The sequence below is a fragment of the Rissa tridactyla genome, chromosome 1 (genome assembly GCF_028500815.1).
Source record: "Rissa tridactyla isolate bRisTri1 chromosome 1, bRisTri1.patW.cur.20221130, whole genome shotgun sequence".
In the NCBI taxonomy this organism is placed as follows: domain Eukaryota; kingdom Metazoa; phylum Chordata; class Aves; order Charadriiformes; family Laridae; genus Rissa; species Rissa tridactyla.
In genome coordinates this window covers 117,228,688-117,247,242 of record NC_071466.1, presented here as the reverse complement: position 1 = coordinate 117,247,242, position 18,555 = coordinate 117,228,688, and the positions used below count along the sequence as shown (strand labels likewise).

At 42.2% G+C, this 18,555-nt stretch overlaps 1 long non-coding RNA gene across 1 annotated transcript in view; it reads right to left on the bottom strand.

The window, feature by feature from the left end:
- LOC128915776 (uncharacterized) overlaps positions 1 to 5,067 on the bottom strand; it is a 112,427-nt gene extending 107,360 nt beyond the window's left edge. Inside the window, exon 1 of the long non-coding RNA XR_008468749.1 lies at positions 4,746 to 5,067. This is a non-coding gene — a long non-coding RNA (uncharacterized LOC128915776). The remainder of the gene's footprint in view (positions 1 to 4,745) is intronic.
- Positions 5,068 to 18,555: the final 13,488 nt, after the last annotated feature.

Sequence of the window (18,555 nt, the reverse complement as noted above, 5' to 3'; positions counted from 1 at the left end):
TGCAACCACACTTCAATAGGTACAAAGTACCCTTTGGAGGAATTCCTCGTTTTGCGTTATTGTAAGACATCCATCAGATTCTAATCACCTCTCATTACTGCAGAAGCAGCAGCTTTTCTGGGTTAGGTAAGCCCATTCCAGTCCTTCTCACCCACTCTGTCCAAAATTTGCATAATGGATCTGACCTTTCTGTGATTTTCCTAGTTTTCGTTTCTGCTCTCCTTTCCTCTTTCTCCAGCAGGTCACATTCCAAATATTCCTTCAGAATTCATTGCAACTTTTTGTTCATTCATGTGGGTTTTATATTTGGCCTCCGTGAAATTGGTGTGCATGTTTGTGTACATACACATATAGGCAGTACATACACTAGATCAGCTTAGCCTCTCTTTGCACCTCAGAGCGATGGTCCTGCTAATAAGCTCTCTATGCAAACCAGTATTCCCTGTGGCAGAGAATGACTTTTTAACTGTTTAGCACATAAAGCGTAACTACTGCTGGGTTTGCACATGGGCTATCTAAGTTTCTAATTCTTTTTTGGATGTTTTTGCCATCAAACCCTTATATTTTCCAACATGAACGAAAACTCAGTTAAGTCAAAGCCTGAAAAAGTAACACTGCCATTTAACATAGTGGCGTAATTGTTTCTTAGAAAATGCAATGCATAAGGCCTAAGATGGTGATGGAGCATTTCTAGGGAAAAGGAATAATAAAATTGAATTTAGGTGGCCATTTTTTCACTTTGATAAGCCCTATCTTCAATTCTGGGCCTCTTGCCACTCAACTCAAAACTTTCAAAAGTCAACTTTCATTTTGACCAGAAGAAACAATGTTTAAACATATTCAATTAGGCTACTTGCTTGTATGCTGATGTAGTTTTTCAAAGGACAATATCACAACTAGTGCTTTATAGAAATCCTCTAATTTTTTTGATGAAGCCAGTGATGTGGGAGCCCTTAGATTGGGCTGTGGTGCTGAGCTGCTGATGCTTCATGGCAGAACCATCCGTGTTTGCTATTTAGAACTAGCTACCTAACCTTTACTCTTGGGCTTTCTGACCCTTTCCTGCAGAAAACCTGCAAATGCATACACAGAGATGCACAGCTGTAGTTGAACCCCATTTCCTAATTCTACCATTCCAAGTAAGCTACCGTAATTACCGTGTTATACACTCCTACTATAGGAAAGGGGAACTCAGAAGTGTGTAGTCAGTTCTTAGGATGTCTAGGTCTGCATAGTTTACTGTACTCTGACGTGCTTTTCTTCCTCCAGGAACTGCAGGAGAACAGGAGACATGGAGAGAGTGTGAAGGAAATGACCACCAGTTCCCTTCTCTTGCTCCATCACTAATTTGTGAGATGAACAGTCCTGAAAGTAACGCTTGAAATTAAGTATATGTAATACACATCCCCAACACTTTCTGAAGTGTGCCCTGGTCTTAATTAGAATGTGAAGGGTGTATACTGAAGGACTTCTTGTCCACCAGGAGCAGCTGCCTTGTGCAACTTTCACACCATGGACACTAAAGGTCAACTGAAAAATCTACTTTGTTTTGTTCTTGCATTGAAACTTCTCCAACTTTATTAGAATTAGAAACATAATGTAGTGGTAGAGGGCAACATTATGTCCGGTATATATAATTAGTTTGCAAAAAAGTATAACGAGGGGAAGCATTTTTGACAGAATCACTTCTTCACACAATAGTTGCAGAATAATGGGTCACATCGACTGATCCTTCCTGCTAAATTCTACGACAAAGTAAATGAGCATTTTTGTAAAAATGCCATAACAGTTGAAGCTTGAATTAGAGAGTCTGTAACCTTTGTTTGTGATCATAAATTGCAGAGAAACCCTGCAGGCAAGAATGTAACATTTAAAAAAGCCAAGAGGTACAACCCACTAAATACTGAAAATACATTATATTGTGTACCTACTGTTAATCACCTAAAATCCTATAGTACAAATTGCCTCCATCAGTTTCTAAAGTTATCTCACAGGTAAAATGGACACCCACAGGTAGAGATTAGTCATTTAAAAGACAAAGGTATAAGAACTGATTTCAAATACTAAAGCTGTCTTGAAGTAAATTTCCCTTTCATTTTGAAGCTATGCGTATTTTTTGCCTTGTTTCTGGATGAAGGGCTAATACTAGGGGCAATCCACTGAATCTGGCAGCATGTTAGGCTTTTTCCAATTAATAACTTAAAGAATACTGGGGCAAATAGATGTTACTCTTTCAGATCCAATACCTACTGTTGTAACTTCTAACAGACGGGCATCGCTAAGTTATAAAAGAAACCTGAATTTTAATCACCTATGTCCTCTTGAACACTAAAGTAGTGGTATGTCATCCTCAGGTGTAGAATTGGCACAAAATGCCATGGGCACCTGAGAGATGGCATGTGCAGCACGAGCCCTTTTTTGTCTGTAACCCCAGCTCAAGGGGAATTTTAGTATTGAGAAGGCAGATTCTACAAGCAGTGAGTGCCTCCTGCCTGAGTGTATTCTGTTAGCCCTTTCATTTGCTGCCTCGATTAAAAAAAAAAAATGCGTAATTTGGAGCTCGCAGGGGGGAAGGAAGGAAAGGAGGAGGAGGAATTATGCAAGGAAACTTGCTTATTTGTAGGTTTCACTGAAGGAAGTGAGAGCTGGAGAGTCCGAAACTTCTGGGACAAATAAAAAACAACAGAGGCTTGATTCTTAGGAGAGCAGAATTTCTGATTTACCTAAAACTCTATTTCAGTTATTGTATGAAGATTTCACAATGGCTTGGAGCTGATTATCTATTTTTTTTCCTCCATTGACACTCCGAGCACTTCAGTCTCCCCAGACAAAATGAAGAAACTTTCAGAGATTTATGATAGGCTTGGCAGAAATCACAGCAAAGAAAGAAGGCACTATCATCATGCCTGTGAGTGGTAATTGCAAAGGGGCAGAGGTACCAAGAGGAGTATGCTGACTGTACCTTAAAACAACCTGATGCAAAGGTCACAGCTGAACCTTTTGCAGTGTTCAAGCTCTTCCCCAGAGTTGCTAATGGTTTGAGCAGCGCCGCTAACCAGTCACTTAACCACTCATGTCCTATCTGCAGGAGAAACAAGGCCCCCTACTTCCATATTCCCCTTTAATGCAGCACTGGAGAAAGTTAGTGTGCAGTGTCAGCACACAGTAGTTTGTATGTTTGTGAACAAAGATTATTTTTAGTCCCTAAGCAAAATATTTGTCTCTTGGGTCAACAGATCTTAATATTTAGCAGACTAGAAATAAATAATGAATGCATATTCTACCCCACTTTCAACACTAACAAGATAAATGGTGGATGAACATAAGATTTTGGAAGGTGAATTCAAATAGAGATGTAAGCACAGCAAGCAGCAGTTTAGAGCAGAAGGCGCTTTGAAGGACACGTGGGGTCCCATCTCTCTTTGACTACTGAGACCAGCCTCCAAGTTAAGATCCCTAAAATATGTGCCCAAAAGTAAATGTTGTCAATGTCTTCTCTTTTTCCCTTTCCCCAGCATTGTTTGTAGTCCTCTGCAGCTCAAAACCTGGAATCACAAGTCCTGTGCTTGGCTGTTCTCAGGCTGGTTTTATGTGCCTGTACAGGTGTATATGCACACGTACATACAGGTAGGTAAGATCAACACATGAATGACTTCTCAGAAAAGAAAGAAACAAAATCAATTAAGAGCTGCAGACTCTACACTAAGTTTTTCCTGAGTTAAATTTGGAAGTTTAGCTCACGTTTTACAGCAGAGTTCAGGTCAGTCGTTTTTACCAACTATGCAACTGATACTCTTATTTTCGCTTATTTTATGAGAATCAGGCAGTCTTTTCTCCATATATACACTAATTATTATTTTTTTTAACTGACCTCTCATTTTTATTTTCCTCATGTAAGTGTCTGCTAGGTTAATACTCTAAGAACAGCTCGTAGTAGAGCACATAAATGTCTATGAAATTATAATATCTAACAAAGCAAAGACATGTAATCTCCTAAAGTCAGTTTTCATAACGTGCAGAAAGCCTGGGGTTGCCCAGTCTCATAAAGCATCCAGCTAATACACTGACTGTATAAAATTAATAACCTCTCAAACAAAAGCCTACTGGATTAATAAGCTATATAAATTGTACAAACTGTAAAAACTGCACCGTGTTTCATCACTGGTTCATCACTTAAATGGAAACTAAGTAATTACAGGGCTGAGAAATACTGCTTGATTTGGTTTGGTTGACCTTGTATTGGCAGGATCTACAAGTTGAATTAGGATGAAAACAGAAGACAGTTCACTTGTTAACATCATAAACTAAAGAGATTCAAAGCCTACCTGGATTTCCAGGTGTGAGTACCAGCATACAAAAATCAATCAGCATACAGGATTGCACGTGTGTAGCATACACAAATCTATGCTGAATTAGATAGCATCGGCAAAAATTAAACTAAGGAAAAGCAAACTCAAAGAGATGCTGCCACATGAAATCTCATCTACATTCAGGTTAATAAAACAAGTAAACATATTTGCAAGGCTGGTATGAACTAGGAAGGTTTTTATTCCTCGGTCCAACTTTAGGATAAAGCAGAAAGAGTCCTGCTCTGTTCAAAACCCCGGCATTTCAAGTTCTCCAGCAGCACAAGAGAAGCTAATTAACTAAAACCAAAGGATGACAAAATGAAGCCAGATAAGCCATAAATATCTACACATATAAGCACACAGCAAGCAATATAATGAAAAGTTAGCTAGATTTACCGTTTTAATTATCCAAGTAGGTGGTTTGTTTGGGTTTGGTTTTTGGTGTTGGTGTTGCTGGTTTTTTGGTTTTTTTTTTTTTTTTTTGGAAACGTCGGGAGCTGTTTTCAGGAGGGTTCGTCCACACGCATCCGCACCGCGGCAGGCGCCGGCTCCGGAGCGCGGGGAGCAAAGCGCTTCCCTCCGCGGCCGCCTCTCCCCCCGCCAGAAGCGAGAGAGAAGCAAAACACGACGAGGGGAGGGAAGGAGAAGGAGGCGCCGCCGGCCGGGCAAACTCCGCCGCCCCGATACCTCCTCGGCCCGGAGGGCTGCGGTGGAGGCGGCTCCGCTCCCCACCGCCGCCTCGCAACTTACGCGCGTCGCGGGAGCCGCCGGGGCGGGGCGGGGCAGGGCGGGGAGGGGCGGCCGCCGCCGGGGGAGGGCGCCGGGATGCGGCGCGGCGATGCTCGGCCCCGCCATGCTCCACCCGCGCTGCCCGCCGCTCCCGGGGATGCGTCCCCCCAGCTGCCCTGCGATGTGCCACGGGGAGGGATGTGTGTGTGTCCCCCCTGCATCCCCCCCGCCTGACGGCGCAGGCAGCAGCAGGGGTCCCTTGAGGGGGCTGCCCTGAGCTTCTGCCACCTTCCCGGCTCCCCGAGTTCTCCGGGGGCCGCGGCGTTTCCTAAATTGGGAGGAAAGGCTGCAGCCTAGGCGTCGTCTCTTCGGTCTCTGCCTTGGGGTGGGGAGGGGGGGGGAAAGGGGGGGGGGGGGGAGGGGAAGGTGTGTTTCAAGCATCCCGACTTCTGTGGGAGTCTGGATCCTCAGAAGTGCGTGCTCATGGATGAGGCTGTTAGCCTCTTCCAAAAGGCTGTGAGCAGGCTGTGAGAAAAAGAGGTGCCAGGCTGCATGTAATGCGGTGCAGAGGTGGACAAGTATGTGTCCAGTTCTTCTGCAAAGGCAAAAGAGCAGCTGGCAGTCATGTATTTGGACCGGGAGATTTTGAAGTGAGTGATACCTTAGCGATGCGCTTAGACACGCGTGGGAGATAACTGACCTGCTGCCCCTGGGCTGAGCCCCAGGCTCTTCAGCACCTGCCAACACATAGTTACACATCTATTCTGTGCCTTCTCTCTCCCTCTTCTCGGCACTCAGCACTGGGGTTCAACACATCCCAGGGGTGGCTTCTAGCCCATCATCCGAGGAGGCTGAGTACCACATAGACAATCTATTTGCAAGCAGTGCTTTGAGCTCTTCTTTACACACTGTGTGCAGTTCACTTCCCTGATGCATATATTGTCTTGGTACTAAGTAATCCATGGGCTAGTTAGTAAATCATAGATACCCTTTCCTTCAGCTCATCATGTTTGTTGTTCGCTTGGACATCTGTTTATACAAGTCTTTGTTTTTGAAGCAAACCAAAATGTGTTTCAGTGAAACTGGCCCCTACATGCCGTTGTAAACTTTTATTCCACAAAAGCTTAAAAAAGCTGAAAGTGCTAGAAGTTCATTTGTACCTTTGGTTATTCAAAAAGGCAAAGGAAAACATTTTTAGACAGCAGCTCTGACAACTACCTGCATCATACAGCCACACTTGTGATTTCATTAGTCTAATTAGAAGCAGTCTCTGGATCCTTTGGTGCCTGCCAGGTTCTGAGGTGGCTGCTTAGGACTTGTCTTCTGTACGCTTTTTAAGTTCCAGTTTTATGTGAGCTGAACGCAGGTTTCTCTTTTGCAGGTGTTGGCACTAGTGAATAAAGTCTTCTCCTCCCTCAGCTACCGGTCACATGGATCTCCTGCCATTGTTTGAACTAATGAATTAAGTTTTAATTATGCCACAGGTGACCTTAGAAATAGCAGAGGTTAAGCAAAACAGTCCCGCTCTGTCCACTGCTCCTGATGAGTAAGAGTTGACTGTTTATGATTAACCTGTGTTTGCTCTGTGGTCTGCATCTGGCTTCAGATTGATGCCATTACACTCAGTCTAACAGAAATGTGAAAGTACATCTCTAGAACTGACAATGTAGTATATGATTTTTCTGCAGTGCCTGTAAACCTTTTAAAAAGATTTTCTCCTAGGGAAAACTGCGCAAGTGACATTGATGGTGGCAGAAATTCTCCAGTAATTCGCAAAACAGCGTGCAAGGGCATTGGATGCCACAGTGTCAGCAAGTAGTCTCTCAGCCCCTTCTGCAAATATCTCCTTAGGTCCTCTTGCTTCCTGTGGTGTTTGCTTTGGGTTTGCTCATTGCAACTTTGTTCTTTGTGTGCTCTTTTGGTTTCAAACTGTGGCTCATCCTCAGACTGTACTTCAGCAGCCAAGCTGCCCCCTGCTCTGTGTGGTGGCATCTTGTTCAGCTGGTGTGCCTCACAGCAACAGCTTTGATGATAGCAAGAAGGGGCTTTTCTGCTTTGATTATAACAGATAGCAATTTAAAGCTGGTTTTTCAGAGTAAATTTTTTGTTGTGTTCTTTTACATAGGAACAGCCATACTGGGTCAGACAGAAAGTCCTTCTAAGTCCATTATATTCTCTCTGAGGAGAGCTGGCAGCGGGTGCTTAGGAATAAGTGTAAGACCTGGGCAAATACAGAGAGATCCTTGTCCTGGCACACCCTCTCACCTTGCTGAAGCTCAGGGAATACAAGTTTGAAAAGCTAGCTGTGCCTTTGTGTGTAATCGCCTTGAAAGATCTTTTTTATGAGAGTGTCTACAGACACTTTTTGAACACATTTGTACTTTTAGTATCCACTCTACCCCTCCAGCAAGCTGTTCAACAGCACACCCGGCCATTGGGCTTATGAAAAAGTATTTCTTGATTTTGTTAAACTGCCATTTAGAAAAAGTGTGTGTCAAACAAAGTGAAGCAATGGTGGGAGAGTTTGACTTAGCTTAAGTGATATTTGCGTTAGTTTAGACAAAGCTATTTAATCTCCTGCATTTGGGGGAAAAAAAAAAAAAAGATGTCAATGGACAGGTAGTAGCTGCATACAGGGCCACTACATTTACTGGAGGTAGAAGGACCACAATTCTTATGTACTTCGATCTCAGGTTTTTGGAGACAGTCTTTTTGCTCAGAGTTTCCACAGTGCCCACCTCATTAAGGTCTTCATCCTGGACTCAGGTTCCAAGACACTATGACAACACAAATAATAATAATGGACTGTTTAAATGACAAATAACAAGCAAATAAAAATTCAGCATTGTGGCTGGGCTGTTGAGTTTTGTGACATCCATTTTAGTCCCTTTCTGAGAGACTTGATGCAGAGAGAAACATTTTCTTAGATGAACAATAGAATTATTGGTTTGCTTGAATTCAAGATTACATTCCTATCTTTCGTTTCCAAACAATGCTTATCGCCAGTGATGATGCTAGTCATCTAGCATCTTCCTTGAGCTGACAGTTAGTCACCAGCATCTCAGAAATTTATTCAGAGACGATTCTCCAGGTATGCCTGTGGCCAGGAGAACCCCAAGAGTGAACTCTCACCATTTTACTATAAAATCTCCACAAGCTAAATCAGAAAAATCTGCATCTGGAGACATCAGCAAGGCTATGGAAGATTGTCATGAGTCACAGTCACCCTCCACTTCAAAAGACGGCCTTTCTCAGCTCTCTGCATTTAGCACCTTGGGCCGGGGGATCAAGAAAGCGTTCAGAGCCTTGGGAATGAGACGTGACGTATGGAGTTACTTATTCCCTGTGCGCCAGCTAATGGCCTCTCCAGCACCTCAGCTCTCCCTCCCCAGGGCTGGTGTGGTAGATGCTAATGAGTTGGCATGTAAAGCTGGTGTGGGACCAGAGAGCGGGAGGGAATTCTCAGTTTACTACAGTGTTTGAAATTCCAGTATCCAGCCATGAAGTCCAGGTTGCTTTCCTCTTTCTCTGTCTGCAAACTCTGCCTCACATCGGTACGGAGTGAAAGAAGGATTGGAGCTGATTTGTGAACCACTGTCCTTTGTAAGCTCTCCTCCCTTCTCGACACTACAGACTTGATACGTCTGAAAGTCTGCGGGCTTTTTCATCACATTTAAATCTCCCTTGTGTGATAAATCAGGTGGATAATTTGTATTTACTGTGTGGAATTCCTTTGTTTGCAGGCTCTGTTTATTTCTGGGATGTTTTTTTCCAGGGGTGTTAAGAAGCTTTAGTTCTTCCCCGCTGCTTTGTTCTTTCCCATTCACTAATGTACATGTGGTGGCTGGGGTTTGCTCACAGCTGTCTGTCCTCTCTGCCTGGATTGTATCCACAGTCCTGGCGGTTAATCAGGTGGGGATGCTGTTTTTTTCTTTTTCCTCATATACTTCCTGCTTTCCAGACATGGGTTTGAGAAAAGAAAGGCTTTTGTTCTGGAAGAGCATAATAGCGTGCTGGTGAAGAGTTTAGTAAAGCTTCCACTTTTGTGCTGCAGATGGATTAGGAGGTTAATGGGTAGCTGCTATTCCCTTCTCTTTCGGCAGCTCAGGGTGTGCCTGTGCGGACTTGCAGAGCCACAGCTCTCCAGTAAACAAAGCAGGACGAGGGCGAGGATTTGAGCGTGAACATATCATTGCCTATGCTGTTTAATTTGTGTCACTCTCACGGGTGCGATGGTAGCCTGTGCTAACTAGCACTCTGAGATGATGCCCAGGCAGAGTTCAGAGGAGAGCAGAGGCCAAGGGCTGTTTCTCATAGGCGCTGTAGTTACGGCAAACAAGGCTGAGCTTAGCTGTATATAGGCACAGGCAGTGGCTTCTTTAATGTATTCTAGCTGTGAGATCTCAGCAGAATATTTTGAAGCAGGGAGTAGTGTGTGTGTCTGCATGTAATACACTGGGATCAGGAGAAGAGTATTGTACCAGGTAAGAACAATATGGGTTATTCATATGCTAAGAATACAGGAGTGTTTAGTTGTGAAGCAGAAAACAACACCACAAAAAAATACCCATTCATTTGTGAAGGACTTTTGTAGCTTTTTCCTACACTCACCTTGTGCTCAGTCTGAGTTGTCACATTCCCATTCTCTGTGACCTTGTGGACAGCCAGTAAAATCCACAGTGAGGTCTAAGGTGCTGGTGCCTGAAAGTATGGGAGCTCTGTGAACTGTTTCCTGCTGCTGACTGTCCCCCCTCCCCCTCAAGAAAACCCCACTGTGTAAACTAGTTATGTGTGGTAGCAACCTGCTACGCATTCTAACTTGGTATTTGCCGCGTCTGTTGTTACCTCCTTGTTACCTTACCTCCATTGTGTTATCCTCCCACTGCGCGTCAGCCTTCAGACTGATGGACAAAGAAAGGTTTTAGTGAGGTTTTTACAGTTGCGATGGGGATGGGCCCCACTAAGCCGCCGGTCAGAGCCACCACTGGACACGACACGTTTGCTTTCTGGGTGGGTGGAGAAGAAGCCCAGACTGTGGTTACCCAGGCATAACCAACGACACCAAGCACAAGACAAAACAGCTTAAACTGATGTAAGAAATTAATGTGGCAGATGATAGTGCTGCCAGCAGAGATTTCCTCCCACTAGGTTTATGAAAAGTAAGTATAAAATTTGCTGTTTGGTCTGTGGGCCATACGGTCTTGGAGAAGCAACTCCTCCTTGGCAGAGACGTTTATCGGGGCAACAACTCAGCATCGCAGGGGATACTCGTGCCTCTTCAATTTTAACTGCTCTGCTCTTAGAAAAGCTCTAGTTGTCCATCTTCTCCCCCTTTTTAATTCTCTCTACTCTTTTGCTTTCCTTTCTGAGCATATCTGTCTATTGTACGTATCCTGATGAGCTTGTGTGGTGTGAAGGGAGACGGAATCAGCGTGACACAGAGATTTGGAGCAGGCTCAGCTCAAGGACAGAACCCCCTCAGAGCAGCGTGAGGGGGCTCAACGGGTGACTTCATGAACAGGAGAGGTGAGAAGGAGCGTGCTGACCCTGCAGTTCAGCTGCCAATGTTTGGCATCGGAGCCATCTTTAGGAGCTGTTGCTGAGTCCCAGGACGACCTAGGGACCGATGCCCCACAGTTCTTGCCTTTTCTACTTCGCTATAAATACCTACACCTTTGGGATAAAATATGATATACGGATGCCAGGCTGACTGCAGTTAGATGACAGGGGTTATGATGTTAATATTTACATTACGATGCCTAGAGAGTAGGGAGGGTCGTCCCGTTGACTCTGCCTTGCCCAGCCGTCACAGTAATGTGCTGTGGTGTGCCCTTAATGAGGGTCAGTGGAGCAGTTCAGCAGGGGCAGTGACAGACCATCTGCGGTTTGCAATACCAGGTGCTCAGCATCTCTCAAAATCAGACTGTTTGTTTGCATCCTTTAATTAAAACACTCTCAGTTCTCTAAAAGTCTGACTATTAAGTGAGAACGAAGATTGCTGCTTAGGAAAACAGCCGATCATTTTGGCTTAATTAAATGTGTGTATCTCATTGCTGTGTATCTAGACAGGGAAAAATGTGAAAATATTTATCCTCTGTAAATAATACTTACACTCCACGTATTCAAACCTGCTCTCATCACAGAGGCCATTGCATTAAGCTCAAGCATGCTCCACAGCAGCTTTAGCATGTTATATGGGGCAGGTTGGCGGCAGACCGTGGGTTACTCTTCTCCAAAGAAAAATGGAGAGGCCGAGACTTCCTCTTGGAAAAAGAAAATGACACACCACCTATGGACAGAGGGTGGGAAAGGAGGTGTACAGCATCTCCTGTAACAGGCTCAGTAGTTGAAGAACAAAAAAGAGACTGGGACTTTAAAAAACATGAGTGGTTTCTCATGATGGACAGGAAAAGAAGAACGCAATGGGAAGTCACTCAGAACAAAAGCACGAAACTTACTGTTACCAGAAATAATCATTACAGAGTTTCCAGGATGTGAAAACTGGAAGCTGAGAGGGAGGAGAAGGACCCTTATATCCTGATTTACAACTGGATTATGTCAGGAAGAAGTTTACTATCTCTTTCTTACATTTAGTAACTCCCGTTTCAGTTGTCTGCTGGGGTTTTAGTGGTTTACTTCAAGCCAACGTATATCAATGTGTATGTTCATGTAGTGAGAACTACAGAAGCTGGCAAAATCCACAGGCTTTCCTCCTTTCCTCAAGAGTGAGGATTGTCCTGCATATTTCATATTTTTGTAAAGTTTAGAGACTGTGCAATACAGTTATTCATCCAAAGTGATAACTGCCTAAGAGTTTAGGTGGATACATCAGCCCTTAGAAAGTATCAAATCTGTTCCTAACCATAACAAAGACCACAGGGGTCTGAGGGAAGATTTAGATGAGAGCCACGAGAGAAATCTTGATCATTTTCACTGCTAAATTACTGTGTAACTACATTTAACAGATTACTTCTTTAGGCAGATTGTTGTCTCTGGGAATGCATGTTTTTATTTTCTGGAAATTGTATTTTCCACTTGACTGGGTGCTGCTGTTCTGTCAGCTGCTGTGACCGCGCTTGCACGCGCGCACACCAACACACAGAGGCTGCTATCAGAGCCGTATGCAACTGGAAACGTATGAGTTTGGTTAGCAAAAGGAAGAAATGCTAATTACAGGGCAAAATGGTGTACAGTATGCTTATAGCTACAGGTGACAGTGCCCTTACTCAGCACATCATTAAAATATATCTGATACCTCAAGCTAAAAGGCTTGCTGTGGCGTGTAAAACAGCGATAGAAACAACAACTTCAGACCTCAGCTCGGTAATGAAAAAAACGAGTATATCTTTTTCCCCAAAGAGAAATGCCTCGCATAAATACTGATCGTGAGAACTATTGATGTCAGCAGTCCTTGTAGAGATGTGTCAATGCTGATAAAAAACTCAGTGGCATGGGCATGGCTTCTGAAAATGGCAAAAAGACATAGTGTCTACTTAAATATATGCCAAAATGCCAGTAACAGAATTCAGCTCTGCAGAAGGAAAGCCAGCATTCAGTTGAGAGAAAATATATTTCATTCCACTTCAACACAATCTGAAGCAATTTTAGTTGAAGAAAAGAGTATGGACTAGTCTCTGCTGTGTTCCACTTTATTGTGCTTTCTCCTAATTTCTGCAGGCATTGCCTTTTCTCTATTAGTTGCTCCTCTGTTCATTGGGTGGATTCTTTCCTGTCCTGTCGCGTCATTTCTGTAGGTCTTTGTCTCTGTCCCTTTTGCATATCATCTTTGTTTGTTTGTTTGTTTCTGTTTGCTTCTATTTTTCCTGTCTTTTTTCTTAGAATGATTTCTATTAGAAGCCTTGACCAAAGATGGAGTGTCCACTGTGTAAGGACTGCAGATACTATTGCTAGGTAACAATCTCTTCTTCCCATCTAATTAGATAAAACCGCAAATGGGCATAAAAGAGAACAAAAACACTTGCAGGTGAGGTAACTTCTTGGCTCTCTTACCTCTTGAAGCTTACCTTATATCAGCCGAGGACAAGAAAGTTGTGGAGAATAGAGGAAAGGACATACCCACCTACTTAAAATGAAGAACTTCCCTTCCATATTGTCAGCACTAAGAAGCTGTGCCTTTCCTCTCTCAAATTCACATACAGACATTTCAAAATCCTTGTGAATAAGCACATGGAAGCAATGTTAACTGCAAGAGGTAAACTACATCCCATAACACATTCTGATGTTACAACAGTCTTTCCCTTTGGGTATCTTAAGAGCATTTTGATCAGTCAGACTCCTGCCTAGAAAAACCCCCAGAGCTTCACTCCCTGCTAATAGGCTACCATAATTATTCTGATAACAAGCAACTTTGGTCTCTGCCCTAGAGCTGTTGTCTCAGTAAGTGGGCTGATTTTGTTCGGATTCAGATTTGTTGAAGATTTACTGAGGTCTGTGGGACTCAGTCATTTTCACTGAGGAGATGACTCTTTGTCATCTTGGAGATATTTTCAAAACTAATGAGAACTTGCTGAAGTGAATAACTGCCCCCCCCGTGATATAAAAAAAAAATAAATCAGGTCTTTTCTAAAGACCTGCTAAAATTTTCTAAATCTAAATCTTAGGAGTAGTTAGGTCTGTTTTCTGCAGGAAATAAAAAGTCATGACATCAGTCATCAGGAAGGACAGAGCGGGTATCTACATAATCTTATTCAAAATGCACTCAGGATCCATGCTGGAGAAGAAGAAAAAGGGAGTCAAACAGTAGAGGAGCAACAGCGAAAGGAAATCATGTCTTCCACAGTGTGTAAATGGTGTGTATGCATTTGTCTCAGTGCTGTCAAGTCCAGCATCCCTTGTACACTTTTCATGGACATCTGTGCTGCTTTCGGCCAAATGAGACCAACACAGCTTTTTCCATAGCGCAACTGGTGTTTGCCGCTGCTTGCTTCCACCAAGTGCTGACTTCCACTAAGACTGCAGGACTTCTTCTTGAAAAAAATCCTTCTCCCCTTCCTTTATCCTTCTTAAGCAGAAAGATGTTGATAAATTTCCAACCCAGCCTGGCACTAAACGGCTGCTACTGGTTCTCTTAAAGAAATCTTTGTGTGTGGTCCTGATCGACTAAGAAGTAAATAGACTGCACAAGATAGATAATGTTTAATTTAAGTTAAAATTATTACGGTTTGCTCAGACATTTCTGAGTCTTTTTGTTTTCTGCTGCTTTGATTCATATTTAGAAAATTCCACTGGAAAATGAAAAGCCCAGGGACATATTTATTGCAAAGATTTTGAATCTTTCATTATTAAATAACTTGACTGATTGCATTGTTCTTAAACAGACTGAGCTCAGGTGAGGATATGGAAGAATAGATGAGACAAATATTCTAATGGCTTCTAAATAAATGCATCTTTCTGTGACAGCCTTTGCTTTTAAAGATCCCACTCTCTGAAATAGCTTCTTGCATCATTAATGAATAGTGTATAGCTGGCTGATTATTCACCTTCTTTCGTGCAAGAGCTTGGTGGATTTGCTTTGAATACAGACTATGGAATGAAAGTGTTTGAGATTTTAAAAGTCCCTGTTTTCTAAAAAAGCAGCTTTGTCACCAAGCTACATGTCTGGAAATGTGTAACATCATCTTTTTTTTCCCCAATTTCTTGGCTTGTGAAAATGTAAATCGCATTTTAGGACACCCCCCCCCCCCCCAATCTATCTGTATGTTTTCCTCTGTTCCTGAATAAGCAACTCTTTAAAATCTCAGATGAATTTGAAACCGTGAAAAGTTCTGCTGAAAGAATATAGAAAAAGTTTATTTTGTGTTATTTTCTAAATAAATCGCTAGATTATGCCTTTATTTTTCAAGATATATTTAAATGTAACTTTGTAAGTGATAGTGAGACTCTCATGGGGAAGTACTGGTGGTTAGCGTGTTTTCTAAAACAAAAAAAGAAAGATAATCAAACATAGATTTATATTGACCAGCTTGGTATTGCATGAGATCCCCTAGATCTGAGGCTGGTAAAGTTCATGGTCATTCACTACAGTCAGCCTTCCAGCTATCTACAATGGAAGGAAACCTTCAAGTGACAATTGCCTTTCTCCAAAGACAAGATGATTGAGGAAGTTACTGACAGTTCTGCTCTTATCCTTAAAAGCTTTCGCTACGCACCCAAATGTTTCCCAATAGATAACCACCTCTCTTAAGCTTTCTGCCTTGCATTACTCCCCCCATGCCTTCCCTCTTTTTTGAGAGATGCTGGGCTCCTTCTGTCACCAGGGAGCTTTGAATGTTTTTCTTTCATACGTTTCCCAGGAACATCCACTTTTCTGCATATTTTTTCTCTCCCTCCATTTGTGTTTTTCTGTCTCTTCTATCTTGCAAATCCTTGCATGTACCCAAAGGCATTAGACCTTCACCTACTCCCTCATAAAGAAAGATACCTTCTGAGGCGTGTTCTTCCCTGTAACCCCTGTGCTGTGCATACCTTTTGCTTTCCACTACCCCACCTCTAACAAAACCTTTGGTCTTAACATTTAGTAGAAGCAATTTTTCAAAATCCTTATCATACGCCTGAGGGCAGCTTTCCTTCCTACTCCTGTTTTGTCTTAGAATAGCCTAGAATATTTAGGAGGAATAGTAAAATATGATTAGGAGATCTATCACATTCATAATCTTAAGATTTATTTGATATAGGAGTGACCAGTGGCTCATTAGTTTGTTCTTGGCATCATCTTTGTGAAGTTCAGCTACTGCTTTCTTTGAACTTTAACCATTACTGCTTGCAGTTACTTTTATGAGACTATCTTTGCAAGGAATGAAGAAAGTCTTAGGTGAAAACCAAGATTCCTCCCAAGTATATTTTGCTCTTCACCAAAAGACTTGCAGGTGGGTTTCCTGAACTTTTATTTGCATGTAAGAAAATGGGAACTTCATTCATGAATCTGTTGGTGAATCACGGAAAGCATTTGCAGTTAACAATAAAACACATTCAAAGCTATAAAAACATTATTTTGAGTTTATAAATTTAAAAATTGATCTGCTTTGTGGGTCAGGAGGAGCTTGAGGCTAGGGAGCCAGCTGTCTTTGTTTGACATCAGATCCAGCTGGGAAATAGCCATGTGATTTCTATAAAGGGATAGAAACAAAGTAGGTAGGTTTGGTTGTTTGAAGGAGGTGGGGGTGCTAAAGTGCCTGCAGCCTGTGTTGGTCCAGTGGGTGGCTGGGCTCTCTGTTTCAGTAGTACAGCGTGTCCTGGAAAATGAAACCTCAGCTGCAACTCCAGCCCTTCTGGGCAAGCTGTTAGTCCGCTGCTTTGGTGCTCTGTGACTGAAGGTTTAGCTGTTGAGAGAAGACCTACGGTAGGAGTTTTAAAGTTGGCACCTGGAGTGGCAGTATTTGGGCTGTAGGCAAAAGCTTTGGCCTGTTGGATGTCAGAGAAAAGGTGAGTGCAGTTGAGTTCACAGCACATCTCTCCTCTCATCTGTTGCAGCTAAATCAAGGTAAGGTGGTTTATGGCTGGTACATTTGCATTTTGCTCAGGTTATGTGCAGAAGAAGTTAGTATCTGGCTCTTAGCCTTGCAGGGGTTGTCTTGCGGGGTATGGGCTCCGGCCTCACCCAGGGTTGCCTCAGGGACCTCTTGCATGAACCGTAGGTGCTCTAGGGTCTTGGCTTTGTTCGTTGTGTCCACCTTACTGTTGCGTGACTCTCAAGGCTGTTTTAAGGAGCAAAGATAGTTTTGATGCATGTTGTGAGTGTTGTACCTAACGATGAGGAAGTGCCTGATGTGGAGTACCTGCCCTGGTTGCCAAGATCCTGTTGTTAGTGGGTGGCGTGGCCTTTGGTGGAAATGTTTGTGGCTATAACGTAGGGGGGATGAATCCTACTGTTCTGAAAAGTTTAAGCTTCCTCTGAGCATGCTTTTGAGAATGTAAAATTATAATTTGCATTAACCTTAAGATAAATGTTTGGAATTAAGGTTGTCAGATGCTTTGATGCTCCGAAGAGATTTATCCCCATTTTAACTCTTAGCATATGCGTTTTTCCACCCCTTTGTTAAAAAGTACGTACATTAGCCTGAATCAAATCCTGGGGGGTGAGTGGAGTATGAATGGGTTGCAGTTTATCAAGGTGGGGTTTTTTTAAGGAAATAGCAAAATACTTTATCAAGGACTTTAGTGAAGCAAGATGGAAGTCAGCCAAGAGTACCCGTTAACTTTTCTGTGTAGTCACTTGTACTTAATGAATGCTTACAGACAGGTTTGTAGTACTGCTGAAGATGCGAAACTCCTAGCGCTACCCTGTTCCCATGCTTCCTTTCCTAAGTAAAACTGTCTGTTTATGATAACCCTTTCCAATATAAGATTGGAAAAAACCAAAAGGGTCATGAGAATGGCACCTGAGGTATTACTGAGAGTTTATGCCTGAGATACTCTGTGCTTTCAAATGGTCTTTTTTTAGGTACGCGTCTGACTCTTTCTGCTCTTCCACTATTTGAAGCTGGCTTTTTTTTGTGCTTTATTGGAGTTATTGAATATACTGATCTTTAGGATGTTCTGTTTATCATATATTGCTGATGATCCAACATACATTGAAGTAGAGAAGAACACTTATTTTTGCTGAATATTAAGCTGAAATGCTACAAGTTCTGCAGAAAAGATGACAAGAAATTTTGTATGTTAATTATTTGATGTAAAACTCATCAAGTAGAAAACTATTGGGCTTCTTTCTATCCAAAGATGTATACCTGTAGACTCTGGACAATGAATTTTTTTATTTGTTGAGATAATGTAGGGATATGCAAAATATCTTCAGGATTTGTTCCTTTGACTTTGCAAATTTATATAGCAAATATTGAGTATCTATTTTACAATTAGTTTCTCAGACGCTAGTAATATTATGCAAAAATCCTTGCAGTGTGGATCAAAATATCATGGCCCAAACTAAAATTAGAAATAAAAATTATTTGGGATAAAAGCCTGTAGTTATTTTAAGCAAAGGGGTCATAAGACAATGTCGAGAGATGACCATAAATATACTTGTTTACAAGTTTATTGGTATCATGCTATTGTTTACTGACCTTTTCTTGAAAAGTGGGATGCCAAGAAGGGTGCTGAGAATACGGAGTGCTGTATTTCGACTAGATTTAAGTGAGTCAGCTACTTAATGTCTTTACAGCAATAATATAACTGCTTGATAATTGTTTGCAATTTTTTTTTCTTGACTTATTCAGGATGAAAACTGTGCTTTGCGGGAATAAAACATGCTAGAATGGTGACTGAAATACTAATGTTCAAAAGTAGTTTAGTTTCAAGAGAGCTACAGATAAATGGAATGCTGCACAAAATTAACGTGCTTATAATTCATTATCTATTTCTGATGCACTAGAGAATTTTTTTTTCCAAAGCTTTCTCTGAAGTCTAGAAATAGAAAAGCGACTTTTTCAGTACGATGTAAGGCTGAACATACTAACAGTAT